Source organism: Epinephelus moara, chromosome 3, assembly GCF_006386435.1.
Source record: "Epinephelus moara isolate mb chromosome 3, YSFRI_EMoa_1.0, whole genome shotgun sequence".
Classification (NCBI taxonomy): Eukaryota; Metazoa; Chordata; class Actinopteri; order Perciformes; family Serranidae; genus Epinephelus; species Epinephelus moara.
Genome location: NC_065508.1, coordinates 42129628 through 42152565, shown reverse-complemented (window position 1 = coordinate 42152565; position 22938 = coordinate 42129628). Strand labels below are relative to the sequence as shown.

Genomic DNA, 22938 nt, shown 5'->3' with positions numbered 1-22938 from the left:
TGCACTTACACCCAATATCTATTACATAAATATGACTCAGTGTTGGTGTTTTTACTGGGAGCAGTGGATCTCTATTCTCCTAAGTCTCTCCTTCACACACCATGGATGCTGAAGACTGTCACTGAAGGAGCTATTATTTATAGTGTTTACACTTTATTTATTCAGACTGTTTCTATCATGTCATCTTACTATAAACATTAATTTGAACTGTGTCATCACTACATGACATCTATGATTGCTGATGGAGCATGTGAAGTGGAATTTCATGTTCTCTGGCATATAATATTGATCTAATAGTTGCCAAACTTAGCTCAGCTAGTAGGCTATCAGCTCGTTAGCATCTCATTATCTAGCAAAGAGTTGCCAAGGAACGCCATTCAGTTAGCCTAACATCAACAGGTGTTTGTTTAGCTTATTTACTGAACCAACCGACTCACCATTCACACTCGGCGCTCGGCTGTGGAGCGCTAACGGTGACGCACGTGTATGTGTCGTTCCCTCACGAACTGCCCTGAACTGTACGGTGACGCGCACCCACAAAGACAGTGGAGAGAGCGGCGCTGGGGAGGACCAATCACATGTTACCAAAATAACGGTAGAGCCAATCGATGAGCAATACGAGGTTAGAGGCGGGACATATGGTAGACACCAACGATTGTTAACCCTTTGTGTACCATATTGAGCGGACGCCGACAGCCAGTGTTTATATTGGTAGGGACAATACAGAAGGGGCTGAATATTGGTAGGGACGTGTCCCTACCGTCCCTACCCAATCCTACGCCTATGTCTTGGACGTTAGTCTGGGGCGCCGTCAGCCATTAGGTGTGCTAGCTGCTCCCCCTGCCGATCTCCGCAAGGCATGTGAGGACTCTAAAACTTCACCAGAGCCTTCCTCCGCAAGAGGGTGAGTAGATAATGGCTGAATTTTCATTTTTGGCTGCACTATCCCTTTAAGAGATAAATGCTGTAACATTACCTGCCTAGAGGGCATCTCACTCCAACCTTCTTGCAGCAACACAGCAACATTAACTGGTCTGTTTCACAATGTTGGGCTGAAACAACATGCATGCAAGCTGAAATTCAGCTGTGTTGTTCTGTTGGGAGATGCGGTTACTTAAATCTGCAGTGAGTAAGAAAAAGTTTAAGTAATACATGCAAATTGAAAGCTATAAGAAAAGGAAATCTCTGTTAACTGCTTGGCCTATTTCTGCAATGTAAACATGCTTAAGCTAATAATGAGTGACAAGAAAAAAAAACACTGTAAAACACTGAACCTTGACAGTTATCATTGAGCTTAATTTTATACTTTTGTTAAATAATCTTGTTAGTAATCCATGTTTTATGGCTGCAGGGAGAAGTTTCCCTTTAGGATTTTGAGTCAGATATCCCTGAAGTTTCAGGAAAAAGACGATGGTCTGGGTTTGGGGACAGAAAGCCCCGAAGGTTAACTTTTCCCATATCATATCATACTGCCAAGACAGGTGCCATCTGGCAGAATGGTGGTGTACCAAAACACCTCAAAAGGTTCTGTGCAGCCACGTTAAGATACTGACGCCACCTGGGTGCATATCATACTGCCACAAAAGGTGGCTTTTGCTGTTGCCGTCTGACACCGAAATCACTAATAAAACAATGGTATTAATAACTTCGGAAAGAGAACCAGGTGGATTTTCAGCACTCTGCCTGTCACTGAAGCAGGGGTTCATTGCAATTAATTGCCTTTATCTGGAAGCCCAGCTGTTATTAGTCCCCGACTAAGTAGTTAGAATGAAAACAAGCGGGAGCCTCAACACTAGAATTGAACCAATCTTTTTTTTTTTTTTTTAAGAAATTTTTTGGGGCATTTTTTAGCCTTTATTTGACAGGACAGACAAGTGTTAAAGGGGGGAGAGAGAGGGAGTGACATGCAGCAAAGGGCCATAGGCTGGAGTCGAACCCGGGCCGCTGCGGCAACAGCCCTGTACATGGGGCGCCTGCTCCACCACTAAGCCACCGACGCCCCTGAACCCATCTTTTAAATGAACAGTGTGTTGTTGCAAATTACTGACTAGAAATCGTCTCTTAAATTTCACAATTCTGCTGTTGCCTTGAAAGTGATCATGTTGTCTTTAAGCAAGAGAAACACACTGTTAGCCTAGATGCAGACAAGCATGGAGTCAAGGCTTGCAGGAAATGAGTCTGCCTTCTCTCAGTCAGCCACTATTAAATCAGACAGAGAGAGATAGACAAGGCCAACACCCAACTGCAACGCAGCTATTATTTCTCTGTAATGAAGGAGATGAAGAGGACAGAGTTAACTGAGGTAAATGTAGTAAAAAGTTCCCAAACAAAGTCACAAAAAAACATCCACACTAAGCCAAATACTAACACCCCTATTCTGTGGTTGGGAGGTGATTTCAGAAACATACTCCCGCACCTTGTCATCCTTAGCACTGGAGGCTGATACAGGTAAAGTGCAGTAATCAATTTGTTCTACTGGCAGGCGTGCTCCTGTAGAATACTAATGAGGCTTCCGGCCTCCCCTCTTCCCTCATTCTCACCATCCCTCCACTACCGCCCCCTCTGCCTTTCTCCTTCCTCGTTCACCTTTCTCATGACTTGACACCCCCCTGGTGCCCCAGACCTGACCAAATGCTAAAGGAGGGTGGGCTGTCTTCTGCACAGATAACTGCTGCCACTAATCAAGCCTACGTGCACCAGGGCGTGAGATTAAATGAGCTTGCACAGCTTGACTCAGGCACTGAATGGTGTTAATGTGCACACACGAACAAGCAAATACACACAGGTTATAATAAAAACCTACAGGCAAGCCAGCAGCATTTCATCCTAGACACACACACACACACACACACACACACACACACACACACACACACACACGCGCAGACTCAAGCCTCAAATGAGCAACACAAGGTCAACTTAAAAGCTGATGTTGGGTGAACATTCTTAGGCTGTAAAAGAACACACACAAGAAGATAAGATCTAAATTTACTCCACCAGTCAAAACGGGACTGTGGTGAGCCCCCCGATCTCTTTCTCTCAGAACACATGTCACGCGCGGGGCTGCAGTGTTGTGTGCATCTAAAGCGAAAGAAGGAACAAACTCGACTGTGAATTGACAGGGCCTTAATTCCTGTTCGTTTTTCATTTGGAGAGATGGCTTACAAGGGGGGGTCTCTACACCATATCAAACACATACCGGAGTTGCCTGGAGGCTGTAATAAAGCGTCCTCAATGTTACACTGCACACACAAACACACATATAAAGGCAATAGGAATGTGTGTGTGTGACGGGGGAGAAAGAGAGACAACGCCACCCTATGCATCAGCAGGGATATTTCATTAAGTACATAACGAGTGCCATTAATCGCTCTTAACAAGAGGACACAACCTCACCTTGGCAGTCTCACACACACAGCAGGAAGGTGCGGGGGGTGGGGGCATGGAAATATCTATGGTGCGCACAGAAATTAAAATTCACCACACTCAATGATCCGCCGCCTACTTTTGACCGACTACATCGTGGCTTGCGGGTGTGTGGAGGCAAGCCAGCAGTCATATAGAAGCTGCTCATCTGAGAGACACATAAAAAAAGTTGAAAAAAGAGAGGAGAGGAGATGGGAGGGGAGGAGAGGAGACGAAATAAATATATTTAAAAAAAAAAAAAAAAAAAGGGGTGGGTGGGTTGCATTGGTGGTTGCCAGCTGGTGCCCTTGACCACTGACACGGGTGGAGGAGGGAGGGGGTTACAGTCATGTGACACTCTNCACACACACACACACACACACAGCCCCTCTGCAGTCCTAGAACCCTGTCCGCCCCACCCCTCTGTCTACCCCCTCCCCTCTCCCTCCCCCGCGGCTGTGCAGCAAGGTCAGGCAGGTCACCATGTCCTCATCTGTAATCCGCTGCCATTCGTCAGCAGCCCCGGCCCAAGCAGGAGGAGAGAGAGAGGAGAGGCAGGCGCTCCGACGAGGGGAGAATGCCCAATTAGGCAGCTGTCACACACATGCGTGCACACACACATAGCTCAGCACAGCAGAGTTTCAGAGAGGAAGGGAGAGAGGGAGTAAGGCTGCAGAATCAGCCTACTGTCCACAAACACAGACAGAGGAGGAGTTGGGGGTGTACATGAACCCTTTCAGCTGTGAGTGTCTGTGTATTGTTTTGGTGTGTGTGTGTGTGTGTGAGGAGCAGCTGGGGGGTGGGGCAGTCAACTACAGTTTAGAATATGACTGGCTGCTATCTCAGGCTTGTCAACAGGGGGAGTACCAGGATGTGCAGACTTTTGAGGATACAGTAGTTAAATAAAATTTTATAAAAGGACATCTATTCTTATCTCACATGAAAGTGTTGGATATTCTGGTGAGTTCTTCAATTATCTGTAACCCCAAGACTGATGATGGGAGAAGTGGCTGGGTGCTACTGAGGACAGAAAACACTACAGGGCAGGCTCTGTCTACGTGCAAGGGCCGGGTCAACATGTTCCCCACCGGAGTGGACTGTGGACTTAAATGTAGCACCACACTGAGGCCCTGTTTAGACGGTCTCTCTAAAAACGGAAAAGTCTGTCCTTTGCATTTTAAAAAACTTGTGCGTTTATATGACAACATTATTGAAACGATCCCCGTTCACATGGAGCCGCAAAATCTACTGGAAACACTGTAGTATGCACGCCAGGCCAATGGGTGACAGTGTAAATTTGCAAAGCAACACCATGGCATGACACCATGCGCCTGTGCTGAAGCGCGTTCCTCTACAACGCGGTGATTACAAACCAAAACAAAGAAGACACAATGGCGAAAGCATGCACAGATAACCTTGTCTGGATGGACGACGAGGTGGAGTTGCTACAATAACAGATCTACACTTCCGTCTCCGTTTTCAGAGGAACTGCATATTGCAAGTTTACACAACAACGGAGACGCTGCCGTTTCCAAAAAAATTGCACTCTGGAACCCGTTTTCAAAATGTTGCGTTTTCAGGCACCCAAAACGCCGCTGTCGCGTAAACGATCGGCCAAAACACAACTAAAGTTTACCATTTTCAGTTGAAATCGTTGTCGTAAACGGGGCCTGAAATTCTTTTCAGTACCAGACTAGCAGCAGATATCAAATGGGTGACAAATATACCATAATTGGATACACCAGGGTACACATCAGTTTTGAGTAATGGGAAAACTTATCAGCAAAAATGATACAGAGACGACTCCACGCCAGGCACCACAAAGATGTATGTTAGAGCAATTCGGGACTTAAGCCTTTATCTATTGATTGTTTAGTCTAAATGTGTTATCTTTTATCAAAAGAAAGAGATACAATAGTAAAATGCCAGGGGGTGAGCAGGTGTGATCGAATGCACCAGGGACAGAGCGGAGAGGAAACTCTTTCCAAACCCCCTTAGCACCACTTTAAATGTCAAAGTTCATCAGGGTTCAGTGGAGCTTCAAATCCAGCTTTGAGTGGTTAGTGTTCAAAAGGATTGCATCACAAGTGTGAGGGACACTTATCCGGTAAATCCTGTCTGAGTAGAAAGTACAGTTCATAGAGACTTAGACTAGATGTCATCATGCTTAATACATATGTTCCTCTACCCTAGGAGAAGATTTTCACTTGGCTACAGGTGTCTGGGTAAACCTGTCCTCCCTGCTAGACAGTCAACCCCCACACAGACAGAATCGAATGGAAGACTATGCAACAGAGGAAAAAGGCCCAGTTATATTAATTTATTGGAGAATGCAAAGGGGATAAACACTGAAAGGACTTTCTCTGCTGCTCAGTATCCTGTGGCAAAGGATAAAGCCCTTTACTTTTTAACCAGCAGAGTTGGACAGTGACATGCAACACATTACAGTAATATAAAAATTTTTTGGTAACAGTCAATTTGAAATGGAGTAATTACATTGCAGTTACTAATCACAGTAACACTCCATTTGGTCTCTCTGTATTCAGCTGGCATGTCCCACATGGACTGGTCCAGGATGTGTTAACTTGATGCAGGGGCACCAAATTTGTCTTATACACATGTTGTGCTTTCTGATAGCTCACTTGCTGATGTTAGCCACAGGTATTTATTGATTGATTGATTGATTGATTGACTTCTTTATTGATAATGAACACGTATCAGTACATACACAGGTCATCATGAATGTAGAACTGGATGGGAGAACTGGATACAGTGATGAACATGGGACCCTGTTCATTCCTATGAGAGTTGCTCAGTAGCACATGAAGCCAAAACGGTTCAACTGCATCATATAAAATTCCCTGGATGATCAAGGAATGTTCAGGACTACTTAGAGCAGCCATAGAGAAAAAGCACCGGAGACTTACGACAGCCAAGTATGACCAGGTGCGGCCAAGCATCTCACTTCTGCTTGCTGATTGGCTAACTTCTGATTTAGTGCTCCGCTTACTTGAATGGGGATAAAATTATTTACTCTTGCGGCTCTTCTAGACTTTCCGAATGTTATCTGACCAAATGGATCAAATCCTGATCGTGATTGGAATCATTTTGTAGGGGTCGTGATGCTCAAAAAATGTATCCACTGATTTACAGACGCCTCATTCCCAGTGTAAGTCGATGGGGAAAAAGCATTTTTGGGTCACAGAGCATTACAAGACAGATCCCAGAACTTCCAGTACCACTGTTTGGCCATTATGAAAATTGGCTTCAAAGCCCAGCGCACTTCTTGGGGGCCTGTACATCATGGTATGAAATTTGACAGTTATCATAAAGTGTACATTTATATACAGTATTAAAAAAAGCAACATGACAGAGAATCTCAGACCCAAACTTCCATTAAACCTCCATTAATAAAAAGGTTTTACATTAAGTTACAACAAATCCTTTGATTAAAAAAAAAAAAAAGCGGGTGAACGGAGAGAGCGGTGCGAGGGCCAGCAGATAGAGAGCGAAATACAGCAAAAACACACAAAATGCCTATGGAAATTAGTTGCCGATTCTGATTCTAACGGGAAATATTTGCCCTCTGATGACAATCGGTCGCCGAGTGACGAAAGTGACGGTGCGTCTGCGCGTCTGTGCATTGCGTGCACGATGACGGTCCACACAAAGCAGCACTTGACATAGATAATAACCAGATTTTACCTCACCGTGGTCTGGGTGGCAGAAATTAGATGAGGAGGGGACCTGTTGGAGGCAGCAGGTGTGGTAAAAGCAGGGCTATAAACAGTGATGATGATGGCTGGGTTTACTTGAGAAATGAGGAAGTGGATGACAGGTGGATTTGGGACTGTTCACTATTGTGGAGACACGGATCTCACAAATGCTAAACCCACTGATTTATTTATATATTATTTGACCCTTATCATAAATGTAACCAACAGAAATATCAGTTCTTATCCAGAGAACAGCTAAAACCAAAATCCAGATTCAATGACATTGCTGTCCCTGAGATGAAAGCTTCATCGTCACTTCATTTGTGCATGGGGCTTGTAGAAAAGTCTGAGACTGAGGACCACCGGGCATTTTGAGGATGAGATAACAAAAAAAAAAAAAAAAAATCTACTGTGTAAATATGTTGAAAATTCAGTTTTACTGAGAGTTATGTTATCAGATATGGCCGCCACCTAGTGATGTCACAATATGCAAATTAGATGAGTGAATTTACTCCCATCAGATTCCTGTTCCTTTATTTTGAGAATGAGATGACAAACACAACACAAAACAAAAAAAATGTACTGTGTAAATATTTTCCAAATTCAGTTTTACTGAGATTTATGAAATCCAATATGGCCATATGAAAATCTCATACCATTGCAGCCTACTGTGCAGTCACTAAGCTGTTGCAGGTCAGTGAATCCCTCCAAACTAAACGCTTCCTGCTTGTCAAACCACAATGTCTTGTTTTCTGTTTTTACAGATGTTAAATACAGAAGATATGATATGTGTGTGTGTGAAGGATTTGGGCTTTTTTAAAGACAGCTAAAAGAGCTGGGCTGGCTAATGAAAGTACAACACTGAGTTATGTAATGCATTATTTTTGCTGCTGAGCATGGACGTCGTTAGACCTGGGCACCGGATCTTTTGGGCTCAGCCCCCGTACTTTTAAGCCTCTATTTTTTTTGTTTTGTTTTGTTCTAACCCTATGGGCCCGAACGACGCATAGTGCGTCCAAATTCACACCTGTTCTTCTCTATTGATTTTTGATTTTCTCCGAGACCGTGCGTCATCGCGAGAAGCCAGAATTGTAGCTTTCCGACAAGACCAAGCACTTGTCGGTAGTCCAATATTTTCACAGCGAAAAAGAATGATGAAGTTACACTAAAATTATGTATAACAGAGCTTTCATACAGCTTTGCACACACATTACTCTTGGATGGATTACTCGCGAATGCAAGCTTGCACAGAAATGCCACGCATATCACATGAAAGCGCAGGAGCAGAGCTTTCCATTGATACCACACACATCATTGTGCTGTCATCCCATCACACTATAAATCCAGATTAATTGTCTACAAAATAGCCGTAGTCACCATATACATTAAGGGGGACATGTGTCCCCCCCAATGCCCAAAATGCCCCCCCCCCAATATATAACTGAAACTGTAAAACAACAACAAACTTTGTTTACTGCAAACAAAGTGGCAAATATTATCTTGGAGGACATCATTGCACTTGGTTGACTATTTTTCTATTATCTTAGGTGTAAATGTTGCATGTTTCTTTCAGATAAAACACATTTTTGACTTGTGAATGAGTCAATGGAATTTCTTGCAATAAAGAAAAAATACTGGCAATCATGTCCGCCTGGCACAAACCACATGTTTTGGACAACTGTGAAGTGACAGAATGTCCCAGCATCATGGTTCTTATATTGCCAGATTCCAGAGAGTCTCTCCTCTTCATATTTGGTAGAATATGTCAACTTCCAACTTGCTATGGTGATATACATGTAAAAATGTAAGAATTTAGTCACACGGATTTGTTTTTTTCATTGATATAAAAATTAATATAAAATACAGGCACATAGAAGGACATGGAATGATGGCAAATCTGGTTAGCCCACATTGTCCTGAAAAACAAACAAGATATAGCATGTATATGTAGCCTTTATAATGACTGTGATATGAGCTTAAAAGTAAAGGCAGTAAAAATACCCCAAAAAACGCCTAGGGCCATAAAGCACCTTGTTTCCAACTTAAAATCCACGGCACGGCACGGGAGCACAACAGACAGGAGCGCATGCAGCACTGCAGCACACAACACACTCACTGTCACACTATCTTACATAGCATATGCCCATATATGGGCAGTCAGAATGATAATTTGTTACAATTCTCAAGTGCAACGACAGTAGGCTACTCTGTATTACAATTGTATTTATTGTGCATACTGGTGGTGGCCAGCACCGAGTCGTTAGATACAAGGCCAAGAAAACAAAAAGGAAGCACACCATCTAAATGTGAAGCAGATTTTCTCTTCTGTGCTTTGGAGGCTCTATCTCCGTAACGGATTGGTCAATTTGAGTGATTGATACGTCATTGGATTCGTTAGAGCCAATAGAATGACGCTATACCCATCAAAACGAGATTGGCAGCACTGTCAGCCAATCAGAATCAGAACGCCGTTGTGGGGGAGGTGCCGGCTGCTGTATGTGGTCAATAGGTTCATTTGAGATGAGCCAGGCCTGCGCAGATTCGATCACCGGCGATCGGCGCACAATGCATGCCGGTTAGTTTTGTGTGCAACTTCATCCCAACTTGCTCTGACGTATTACAAAATTGGACGGCAATAAAATCGCAAGAGAGAGGCGGTCGCAGTTTTCAGAGCCAGGCGCTGCAGTTGCTCTCCACCGACTACACCGCCTGGCTCTCACCTGATCTAAAAGCTGATTGGTTTAGATGTCGACTCAACAATATGACGTTTTAGATAGACAAGGTTTATTCTGTAACAGAAAACATGTTGTGTGACTGATGGTGAAGTTTAGTTGTCAGAGACTAAATACATTCATCATAAACTATACAGAGTCCACTGTATATTAACACTGGATTGTTTTAATTATTGAAGTAGGCCTATTTAGCAACACAGAGACTTGTGGTCAGTGGGATGTGAGGATTCTTATAATAACATTTGCAGGGCTTGAAGCAAGAAAAAATCCTGTGCCTGAAATTTTTTTAGAGGTCCTTCTGCGCTAGGGGGATCCGGGGGCATGCCCCCGCGGAAGAAAATTTTGAACATTTGACGTCTAAATGAATTAATCTGGTGCACTTTGAGAGTATCAATCAAGTATCACAGCAAGAACCTAGAATAACAATTTCAAGGTTTTTAATAATGAAATATGAACAGTTCACCAAAAAAGGAAAATTTGGTCATCAGCTACTACAAAATGGTTGGGGCCGGGCAATTTTAGGCAATTCTGAGCAACAAGTGGCAGAATAGGAAGACAACAAGAACGCATTAAAATGTACGTTTTACATCAGTTGAAGCTTGAACTCACGACCTCTGACACCAAGGAGCATCTTCTATCTGACTGAGGTAATTTTGCAATATCTACCATTGGTAGTTGGAACTATCACTTTGCTTTGCTTTAAAACGACTGGTTAAATCACTGTTGCTACGGCAAGATGATAAAATATTCACGAGAAAAAAATATTCCTGCACCAGAATATCCCTGCGCCGGAAATCCGGCACCATGCCGGAGAACTTCAAGCCCTGCATTTGTACAGATGTGAAGCCCTGACTGTATCTAACTGATCTTTAATGAAAGCTGTTGTCTTGTATTTTTTTTCCCCTCTGAAAATATTAACCTTGTTGTCAAGCATAATTTATATAGCCTCTGTAATTGAGGGGACAGGTCAAAATGATATGATGCTGATTTACATGAAAATACATGTAAAATGGAGGATAAACCATGAACATAAACTACAGATCACCTGTCGAGTATTTTAATAAATCAATCTATCATAATTAAAACAACTGGAGACTAAAAACAAACTGTTATGGGTCTGATCACTTTTTAATTAATTAACATCACTCCGGACAGGATGTAAGTGTGTTTGTGACTTCCTGTACGGACTGAAGGCTGCTGGAAACTGTCAGAAAACTGTCTGACTTCAATGCGGCTTTTTGGCACCGCCTCCTGCTGCAGCCGCCTGCTCTCGTCTACTTTCCAGGCGAGGCGCAGTTCATCTTGAATGAGCCTATTGTTATGCTTCCCCCCCGGATGCATGTCGGTGTAACAGGATGTACCGTGTTTTACAGGCAAAATAAACTTTTCACGGCAAAACAACAAAGGTAAGAGGAATTTTACAGTTCGACTTTCTGTTGTTGTTGTTCTTTGGCCTCTATCTCTCTGATGCTTTGGTGTAGCGTGCTTTGGCGGGTATGCGGAGAACAGCTGAGTTTCTGCTTTCATTTGAGGTGTATGCTGTGTGTTTTGCATGACGTGGCTACGAGTTGGAGCCCGAAATATGTCGAGTGGGTTGGCATATCGGTGCTGTATGGAGTTTGATTTGCTGTTATTCATTTAGTTGTCGTTTGAGTTGTGTTTGGAGCATGTAAAAAGGGTTTATACAGCCTTGTAGCCTAGGTTCTGCTGTTTAATTTGATGTGCAACATCACTATATTCTTTGTGATCAGTGCATTGTTTCACACTGTGTTTGCAAAGTCGCCTGGGCTGCCTACAGAGACCGGACTTTTTCACAGCATATTCAGAGGACATATAGCTAGCGGATCGTGAGGAGATGTTTGCTGTATGTGACAAAAACTTTTCAAGCTTAGGAAGACTTTAATTGCTTTTAAAGGGATAGTTCGACATTTTGGCAAATTCGCCTATTGCCGTAATCCCTATAGTCATATGGGTAGGTACATTACCTTTAATTGTCAGTGCCTGCAGTTCTGAGATCGGTGGAGCAGAGCTGCCCGCTGAAATGGAGGTGAATGGTACAGCCCCTTCTCTCCCTCAAAACTAATCAAATACACCATCAAATGACTCCAAAACGCTCCAGTGGAAAACACATGGTTTGCACATTCCCCACACTATGAAATAATAATGTATAATTAAGTAACATTACGACACGTGAAGCAAATACTCGGAACTACTTTCTTGAGTAAACCACTGGGCGGAGTGACACAGTGCACAGCTGAGACAGTACCGTTGTTACTGCTTGTAGCCATTTGTGGTATCGTCAGCTGGAAGGTTTGAGGAAAGTTTACAAGTGTTTTTGTAAATCATGGTTTATACATGCATTGTAAAAGGTTGCAGTAACAAGCCGAAGACATGGAGCAAAGTGAAGTTTCACGCAGTTCCAACCAGTAATACGGACAGGATGAAACAATGGCTATTTGTGCTGGACATCGACCCCAACACGCCTGTGGAAATGGTCCGGAAAATGTTTGTTTGCTCCTGCCATTTTTTACCAGAGGACTACGCTGAAAGGATGGCGCGAAGAAGCTCAGGAATGGTTCAAACTCCTTTCTTGAGAGACACTGCCATACCATCTGACGGCATCACTAAACGAGCAGACGTGGTAAGTGATCGTTGTGTATTTTGCTCAGCAATCTCTCTGCTGTAACGTTACCTCCATGTTGAGTAACATTAGCCTACAACCCAAGCATGGTAAATAAGGCTAAAATGCAAATGTTGTTGTGGTTATGTTGTGGATAAATGCTTGCCCAGAGCATGTAGTGAAGTGACTGGCATTACTTCTCATTGTTGGGAATAAACAGACTGCTAGGGAACATTTTATGTTGTTGTTCCCTCAGGAGTTGTGGTGATTTATGAGTGTGGAGTTAGCATGTTCTCCCTGTGTTCCAATGATTATTTTGAGGCCTACTCTATATTTATATTTTACAGGTGTACCTAATGAAGTGGCCAGTAAGCCCCACATTTACACCACCGGCTCTGGGTCTCCCCTCAGCCCCTGGTTGCTCGGCAGCCTCAACCTCTCTTCTTGCTCTCTCTTCTTCCAAAACCTGTAACTCTTCCTCTGTATATTCTGGCTTCTTCTCAACAAACTTGTTGTTTTGATGACGGGAGTAACTGCACTAAACATACGCTGTTTGAAATCACTCCGCCCAGCAAGTACTCTACGTCTGGAATGTAGTTCCGGCTGTGCATTTGGCTTCAAAACAACTCTGTCTCGTAATATTACATTATTATTTCATAGCGTGGTGAATGTGTAAGCTACAAGTTGTCCACAAGAGTGTTTTGGAGTCATTTGATGGTGTATTTGATTAGTTTTGAGGGAGAGGAGGGGCTGTACCATTCACCTCCATTCTGTGTGCTAAGCAGCGGGCAGCTCTGCTCCACCGATCTCAGAACAGCAGGCACTGACAATTAAAGGTAATGTACCTACCCATATGACTATAGGGATTATGGCAATAGGTGAATTTGCCAAAATGTCGAACTATCCCTTTAATGCAGGTACCATGGGTTTGAGTTGTCTATTCAAATTGTTTGAAACGTTTCGTTTGTTTACGTTGTTAGCGTGCAGCGCTATTTTGTTAGATTATTATTATTAGAGTAGCGGTGGTTTCGTTCTTTGAGTGAATTTAAATGTTTTTGTTTATTTGTGGGAAAAGGTATTTGGAGTTTGAATGAGGGGTAATGTATTTATGTACTGTAATGTTTAGGATTTGTCCGTTTATTCACTGTGTGGTATGAATTTAGATTTAAATGCAGTTTAGCCAGCTTTGTAGGAGGGTTGAATTTAGTTTACATAATGTTTGCTCTCAGTGTATACGTTTGCTGACAGGACATTAGCATTATTAAGAAAAGCTATTGCCAGAGTCTAATTTAACGACTACTTTTAATAGTTGTTTAATTCGATTTATCATCTGTGTACTGTATTTTTGATATAAGTGACTGTAGATAAATGTGGATTCTAATCTTTTTGTATATAGTTTTCACGGTGCTTTTCATGGTGCAACCAGCTGGTGACTAATAATGAGAAATAAACCATGAAGCATTAGTTTGGGACTCTCCGCGTGCTTGCTCAACTAAGCCAAGGGTTGTTACACCCCTGCTGCTGAGTAATTAGTGAAGTAATGTTACTTTTGCATGTGTAACATGTCATGAGTACTTGATTACATTTTTCAAGTCATTTGCCCGACATGTTTTTGCAAGTATTGGCATAAAAATTAAAAATAATGTGAAAAAAAAAAAAAAAATAGTGCAAATGCGTTATTTCTTAGTCTGAATGTATAGAGAAAAAAAGACAGCGTATCACCAAAACATAAAAAGTAAACACATAAATTTAAACATTTTTTTAAGTACAATAACTTCAGAGGTACCACACACTGAGGTTGGTTATTTTGACATGCTGGAGAGAATTTCAGCATCAACTGCATTTTCTGAATTCAATGTAAATGATATGTTCTCTGCACATAAATGTGACTTTGATGAAAAAAGTAAAAGAAAACTACTGCAATTCAATGAAATGTAAGGGGAGTATATGAGATGAGAGATATTGAGAAGTTTATCAAGGTCACTGTAAAATGCAACAGACACACCACAAGTCCCCATGAGCATACTTAAGTAATTTCTGTTAGGCTATATCACTGTACAACTCCACCCATCTCTGTGATTGTTATTATAATGACTCAGTGCTTTGTCGGCCAGTTTTTGCTCCATTCTCCCTGCACTGAAAGTACCTAAAGCGCTCCCAAAATCTAGATTATAATCTGTGATTTCTGGCTATCGATGAAAAAACGGTATTAGTCTAGAGGAATAACATAATCCAAAGGCTAGATTTTGGCTGTATAAAACAATACTTGGAATCTATTAAGAATGTAATACTTAACTGAGGGAAATCTTCCACCCTATTCCCAACACAGGGAGGTTAGAGGTCAACAACATAGCTGAGCCCATAGACTGGAGCTGGTAGTGATCAAAAGTTTCTCTTAATGAACATTCAGTTCAGCATTCTAATAAAAACAGGAACCTGAACTCAGGTCTTCGGGCTCTCAGTACCCCGTTCTGATACCTCATGGTCAACCCTGGCATGTGTGCTATCATAGGAAAGATATTGACAAGACATCACTGTGCAGTCCCGATGCACTGGGTGCTGCAAGCCAATACCCTATTGACCAATGAACACATGACTACAATGTTAACAAGAAGTGGACAAGCAAGTCTACATTCTAATATCTATACTTTTAGTCAAGCTGCACTTTGTTCACTGATAACCTCACTTTTGTTCCTGTAATGGCAAAACATAAAAGAAATTTGACCAAAATAGCTAGAATAACATAATAACAATATATTAGCTCTGGGACAACAAATGGCTTACTCACATTAGCAGCAATGACTATTATTGTGCAATGCCCCTGATTCATTCATTCATTCATTCATCTTCTAACCGCTTCATCCTCTTGAGGGTCGCGGGGGGGGCTGGAGCCTATCCCAGCTGACATCAGGTGAGAGGCAGGGTACACCCTGGACAGGTCGCCAGACTATCGCAGGGCTGACACATAGAAACAGACAACCTTTCAGCTCACATTCACACCTACGGACAATTTAGAGTTATCAATTAACCTAGTCCCCAACCTGCATGTCTTTGGACTGTGGGAGGAAGCCGGAGTGCCCGGAGAGAACCCACGCTGACACGGGGAGAACATGCAAACATGCAAATGCACAGAAGGGCTCCCACACCCGGGATCCAACCGGCAACCCTCTTGCTGTGAGGCGACAGTGCTAACCACCACACCACCGTGCCGCCCCAATGCCCCTGATTAATAAACAAATTAATCAAATATGATAGGGCTTAACACCTGTCAGAAATTGAGTAAGCTTAATATCACATACATACAACACATTCTCAGTTTTTCTATCATAATATGGGTCTTTTTTCAGTGCTTCCCGCACATTCTCTAACAACATAATGAACATTTAATGTATGGTTTACTTTATCCTTATCTATCATGTATTTATCATGTATCAACCCCTAAAAAGACATCATTACAGTATAATAATTGATGTATTACACAAACTCCCCAGAGGTTCTGACTTGTCATAGAAAGAAAACACAGGTGTTACTAATAACATTATCCGTGGCTCTTTTCTACTCAAGTGCCGCACTAGGCCATAACATTGTGATAGTAAGCCAGCATGCGCAAAACCAGGACTCTGAAGCTGAAGCAGCTAAATGGAATTCAGCCATCAATTACTGTTATTATTTACACCAGTGCCTTTAATACCACAACAAGTCACCACTTTTCATAAAAGGCCCATTGTCATTAGTGTGCATCCCCCCTGATTTCCCTAAAGTATGTTTCTGACTTGTGGGAGACATTAATGTGTAATTGATCACTTCAGGAACTCACGGTGTACAGGATAACATAGTTTTATAGGCATGACAGATGAGTAATTGTACCAAAAATGTTCATATTCACATTGCAGCCATTTAGCTGCTGCTGCTAATCAGTAGCCTCTTTTACACTGCCTATTCAAGACAGGAATATTGTGCCATTATGCTGCCTCACCATTCTGTGTAAAAAGTATGATCACAGAATGGGGGGACAAAGTTGTCTTGCCTCTGAGCCAGGAACAGAGGTAGTAACAGTGCTGAACTGACATCTGTATAAAAAGGACAGCTGGCAGGATGGGATAAGGTGTGACGTTTTGATGCTGAGTTATGTGTGCGATGCACCGCAGGAGATTCAAAAAGTAGCTGATAGTAGTTAGTGGCTAAGTCAAAGACTAAGAACAGCCATAAATGTCTACAAATTGGGAAAACACTGAGATGCAGGAGCTCCTTAACCTCAAAGCAGAGGACGAGATCAGCCACCATATAACAGAGACGGTAAACGATTAATGACATGTTAATGTCATCGTTAGTGGGTATGAAGTGCTGCCAAGGTGTATGTTATAGTATGTCACAGTAGAGGCCGATGCTGTTGTTACATGTGATGCCAGTGACACCGCTTTTGATTATAGACATGCTGTCTATAACCGGAGTGATCACTTCAATGGATGCTGCTGTTGTTTGGTTCCATGTAAAAATGCAAAGGCGGCATAAAGAAGGGACTTGGTAGTGGCACTATAGCGCCATTTCTGTAGAAAAAGGGCTGGTCTGACTTACAATATGAAACAACAAATATTGAAGGCCTGGACCTCTGACCACAGCTCTACTGTCCATCTGAAACCACCAGCTTGTGCACTATAGTTTGCCTGTATTGCAGCGTGTGCTCCTTGAAAAGAGGCTAAAAAACTTTAGATTCAGTGAAGCTAAAAACACACTTCAGTCTCAATCCTCAACTGAAGATCATTGAGAAACATCTGCCATTGGTTAGCTGTCCCTTTAATAACTTAAAGACCTTTTTTCTCTTCTCTACTTCTGTGCCCTGAGGTTTATCACTGTGACTCTTCTCTTCCATCTTTCCCCCTCGCTCTGTCTCACACACACCCACACACCCACACACCCACACACACACACACACACACACACACACACACACACACACACACACACACACACACTCACACACTCTCTCTCTCTCTCTCTGCCTGTATGTGTGGCTGGCAACTACAAAGCATCTCTTGGCTCTGTGGGGAGAGAATAAGACACTCTCATTACTGCCTTTAAAAAGCTCTTGCCCTCACAAAATCCACTGTCGACCCAGACACTGGTGCAGAAAGTCACAGGAAAGACTGAAGGTGTTAAAGGCTACTTTTTCCCCTTATAACTCAATTCTGTGTGTGTGCGCGCGTGCATGTGTGTGTGTGTGTATGGCTGTGGCTGATGGTTTCTGCCCCCCCCCCCCATTTCCCTTTCCTGTTCCTCTTTAATGTCACAGGGCTGGCTCATATGACCTTGAGCAGCAGTGTTGGCAGGGCAAGAGCGAGAGCTGCCTCGCCTGCGGGCGCCCTTGAACTGGATCTGCAAGACAAAAAAAAAACAAAAAACCTTCACACAGCCTGATAGACATCTCAGCCCTCCTCCTACACCCCCCACGTATCCTCCCCCTTTCTCCTCAGCTCTTTTATTCAATCTATGCTGCTCCTTATCTGTTCCCCCTGGTGGGAAGAGATTTATCAGAATGCTGTATCTTTAACCTCTCTGTCAGACTGAGACAGAGACAGAATTTTAAAATGTCTGATGATTGGCCTGCAAAGATTTCCTTCATGCACACGCCCCATGCCACGGCGGTGGTGGTAGGGGGAGTTCTTTAAGGAATATACCTGTAGCATGAGATCGCCATCCACCCTGAAGGTGATGTTTATGTACAAGGAAATTCCAGACTGTTTTCCCTCCCAGCTCTGCTCTGAGCCACTGGCACACAGTGACCTGGAGCTTCAAAACAAATATCCCAGCCTCTGTTCCAAGGATGAGCATTGGCTTACCAGCCAATCAAGGCTCTCTGACTAAGAGAGGGGGCGGTGCCTTCAGAGCCATGTTTTGACAGGCTGGTGATGACCTGCTGGGTCCCAGTGTGGACCTCTGTTTTTCCAAAGTAAACATCACGGTACATAGTCCAAAGTCTGGCTCTGCACCATCAGACTCACTGAGCGTAGTCTATTGTAAATGCACAAAGAAGGGTTTTATCAGCATGCAAATATTGCGGCACCCTCCTTGTGACTCAGGCCACCAAGGATCACGTATTACAATACATATTTGCATTCCTGTTATAAGCAATGTGTTCAATACTGGGTGTTTTGAAATTTATGGAAGGCCTGTTCTTTTGAACAGAATGCACACACACTGTACAAAAGTGTGTGTGCAAGGACAGTATTAGAGGTTTGGACACTGTGAGACTGGCTTAGCCATCATAGTGGTCCTCTTCATGCCTGACCTTTAAAAACTGTAATGTTATCACATGTCATAAGCAGGCCTGCTGAAAACCATCTGCTGAAGGCACTGCAGTGGCTCCCTAACACCAAAAAAAGAGAGAGAGAAAAAAAACAAGACAACACTAGCTGGAGTGGCCAAGCACTGATTCTGACTGTTTTACTGCTCAGCACGTCTCACCTTCTCTCACACACACACACACGAACGGACGGACGGACGGACGGACGGACGCACGCACGCACGCACGCACGCACGCACGCACGCACGCACGCACGCACGCAGAAAGACAGACGGCATCATACACCTCCTCAGAGGCTGTTGTTGAGCGACATGAGCCATGAGCAGTCTCCTCAATTAGTGTTAAGGGGCTTTTGCACAGAGACATGAAGTTCTGGGGCTAAGAATAACATTAAACAGGTCTGCTGGGTGGCAGTGGCAGAGCTTGGGAGCTGTGGCACTGATGAGAGCAGGGTGTGTGTACTAACCAAAGTCTTGCTGCTAATCCGATCCCCCGCCATGTTTAGCCCCACTTTGGGATATTATGTTATGTTTGTTAGAGTGACACCTTGGCTAATAGTGCTGGTTTTACACAGAGCGAAACCAATATGATTACTATTAGTCATGACCAGTATAGGAAAAGAAAAAAAAGACAAACTCAATAAATGTTGTGTTTATTTGCTGAGAAATCACTCCCATCTAAAAATATAGTTTTCCTATGGGGGAGATGGGTGTGTTGAAATATTAAAAGGTCCCCTATAGACAACAGCAAAATGTAACCAGGGTTCCAACAGTTTCATGGACAAAAAACTTTTCCATGTCTTTTTAAGGACCCATAATTTCTTTTTTTTTTTCTTTTTGTTGTACTTGGGTATTTTCAAACATATCAGATTCAAACTCTATTCAAATATAATTTCAGTTATCTGGCATGGAGGGAGAGATGGAATGCTAGGAGAAAATGAGAAAACATGTGGTGGTGCATACTAGAACTACATTATGTTACCACCTTCAGAAAATAAATTTGCAGTCTTGTTACATTCAGAGATGCACTATAATATCAGCATGTCATCAGTATTGGCCAATATTGGCTTTAAAATTAGTCAGAATCAGTCAACATGCTTTTTCGTACTCCACACAATGAATGAATACTACATTCATTTAAAAGTATTATATTTCATGTCTCCATATGCTGTTGTGCCATCATGATAAGAGTATGTATGCATAATATAATGTCAATTCCACTACAGAAGAGACTTGATGATCACTAAAATTAGGTGGGAAAAAGTGTATATATTGATATGGATTGATTTTGTTCGATGTTGATACAGAACAAAACAGAGGAGCAGAGATAAAAATAAGTAATAGTTAGTTATAATAGAACAGAGAGAGGAAGCGGACAGAGGAGCAGTTTTGTGTATCTTATTTTCACAGATTTGGAACCAAAGGCCATGTATGTTGGATTTTGGTTGATCATTGGCAGCAGTTTCATGTTGCCAATAAACTTCACCGCACCAATTCTGTCACATATATATATCAGTTACCGTTATCAAACGGTGCGTTACTCCATTATTTTTGGTTCCCTTTCACTAAAACATTTCAGCCCTAAACAATGAAAGATAGTCAAGTCAGATAAAGGTATATGCACAATTCTTACCAGAGCATCTTAATGAAACATGTCTCTCACCCTCTCTGAAGTCACTGTCGACCTGCTGGCCTCACCACAGTGCTGTAACGTTACATTAAGCGGTAGTGCTTCTGTAGAGTTTTAGTCCCGGTAACGTTATATCCAGTGACGTGATATCCATTGTTATCCCGAGGAAGCTTTTGTTGTGGACAGACAATGTCTGTGGTGGGCGACATACTCGACACCATCATGTAGCTCTTCAAATGTTCTCTTTAGCTAATTTTCCATATTTGTATCCAAGTAACGTAGTTGTAAAACGTTTAGCTGCCTGACAGCGAGTGACTCCACTGTCAAGACGGTTGCATGTTTCCTATACCGTTCAATTGTTTTGTCAAGTTGTATTTAAACTAACTAAAAAGTTACTTTTAAAAGTAACTGAGTTACTAACCGAGTTACTTTTTAATGAAGTAACTAGTTACGGTAACTAGTTACTATTTTTCAGTAACTAGCACAACACTGTACATATATACATATATATATACACATATATATATATATATATATATATACACACACACATACATACATACACACACACATATATATATATATATATATATATATATATATATATACATATACATACATACATACATACACACACATATACATTTATAAACAAATATGCGAGGACTGACTCGGATGATATGACTTGGATAGAAATGTGCTGGTGCTTTAAGGGAATGATTAAATGAGTTAGGTTTGCAGTGTGTGGATAGAGCTGGTGTATGTAAAGAACATTTATGGTGTTTAATGAATTTAATGTGGTTTTGAGCAGAAAATGATGGCTAATTGTGTGATTCGGTTGTGTTGCTGTGTTAAAAGAAAAAGTATCTTAAGTGTAGCTAAACACTTGTTAGCAACTGTAAAAAAAAAAAACATAAACTAAATTAAAGTGTTTTTGGTCCAAAGCTCATGAGGGCTCTGCAAAGAGGTCATTGCAACTGAATAAGCATTTGTATTGCTTATTTAAAACCACAGTTGAACTTGGTATAGTAAATAACCTGACCTGAATAAAGTCGAGCAAATCTGGGAGAAAGCGGCCTATATTTAGAAAAAGCAACCCCTGTGTCAGAGAAAGAGAAATGTAAATAGATTCTTTACTTTTAATCGTGTGTGGCTTGCGCTTTGAGCTTGTCAGGTCTGACTGCAGTAATCAAACGCTATTACTGGAGACTGAGAGAAGAGAGGAACTTATAGAAGGTGGCAGTGCTTCAGAGACTCCTGCGCAACTGTAAGGCTTATGTGTGCCTGTGTTTTTTGAAGTGTGGAGCTGAGGAGTTAGGAGAGACCTTAGTGCTCAGCTTGGGGCGTATAATCTATGGGTCATTTGCAGCTTTTCTCTCCAGTATGACAAGCCGTTTACAAGACATAGCCTCTGCTGCTGACCCAGTTCTGAGTGGCTGCGTCTCGCGACAAGGCCCTGCCTCCCCATCAGGCCCTGCTACTCGTCTAACCGACGATAACACCACCACCCTCTGCCTCCGTGAACTGTGGGAAAAAAATAGGTCGCCCTGACCCACTTTTCTTCTTTCTTTTTTTCTCTCCTCCCCAACATCGTGCAAGGAGTTCTGCACAGTGTGATCGAGGGAGACAGTAAAAGCAAGAGAAAGAGAGAGAGGGAAACAAAGGAAGAGAAGAAGTTAAAATGGCAGACTAAGAGACTTCTTTGTGACGAGTCCCTGCATTTCAGTGATGTGTTCCTCTGGCCTTTGAAATAAAGGCAACCCTTATCAGCTGGCCTGCTGTATGTGTGGTTAAAACAGGAATGTCCTGATCAAGGTTTTTTTCTTTCTCCAATACATCCGAGTTCCCATCCGATACTTAAATTTTCCTCTATAGGTAGAAAATGGAAGATGCAGCTGCACACTGCACACTTCAAGTACTTCATAATCATTAAAATAAATCCAAAGTAGGCTTTAGCCCCTGTTTAACAGTTGAAATGCTGTGCAATGTATTAAGAAAAGAATCCCTGCATCCAAGCTGTTCCCTGGTGTTTATATATTGATTTATTTATTCATTACAAGATAACAAGGTATATAATAACAAACCCTGTCTTTAATATTTTTTTCTTCGATGGAATTTCTCTCTCCTTTAACAGAGCATTCTCTAGTGTTTGTTGCTAATGTTAGTTATTTGTTGCCTTGCCTGAGTTAAAGGACAACTTCGGTATTTTTCAACCTGGGCTCTATTTCCCCATGTGTATGTGTGCGTATGATTCATGGGTACCACTCGTTCTAAAATTGGTTCAGTATTGAGCCGCGAAACGAGCTAAAACGGTAATGGGGGCAAATGTGTCCCGTATAAAAGTACTTTTTTTTGCCACTGACCGGTTCAGATCGCCAGTGCTATCTCTGTAAATAGCATATGGTAGCGGCCCTGGGGCAGTGGTGAGTGTGAATGAGTGGAGTCAGCTGTCAGTCAGTGTTGGAGCAGAAAGGCGGAAGTTGTCCCCGCTTGGTAATGTAAATGAGTATGTGTGTGCGAAGTGTGTGTTACGCT

General features: G+C 42.3%; 1 protein-coding gene across 2 annotated transcripts in view; it reads right to left on the bottom strand.

Moving 5' to 3' along the window:
• nrip1b (nuclear receptor interacting protein 1b) overlaps positions 1-22938 on the bottom strand; it is a 73403-nt gene that overhangs the window by 21680 nt on the left and 28785 nt on the right. Inside the window, exon 1 of one of the 2 annotated variants that reach the window (XM_050035411.1) lies at positions 17780-17800. The exons of the other annotated variant lie outside the window; for it this stretch is intronic. The gene's annotated coding sequence lies outside the window, so the exon portion shown is untranslated. Of the gene's footprint in view, positions 1-17779; positions 17801-22938 lie in introns of those variants that run through there. 2 annotated transcript variants of the gene reach the window in all.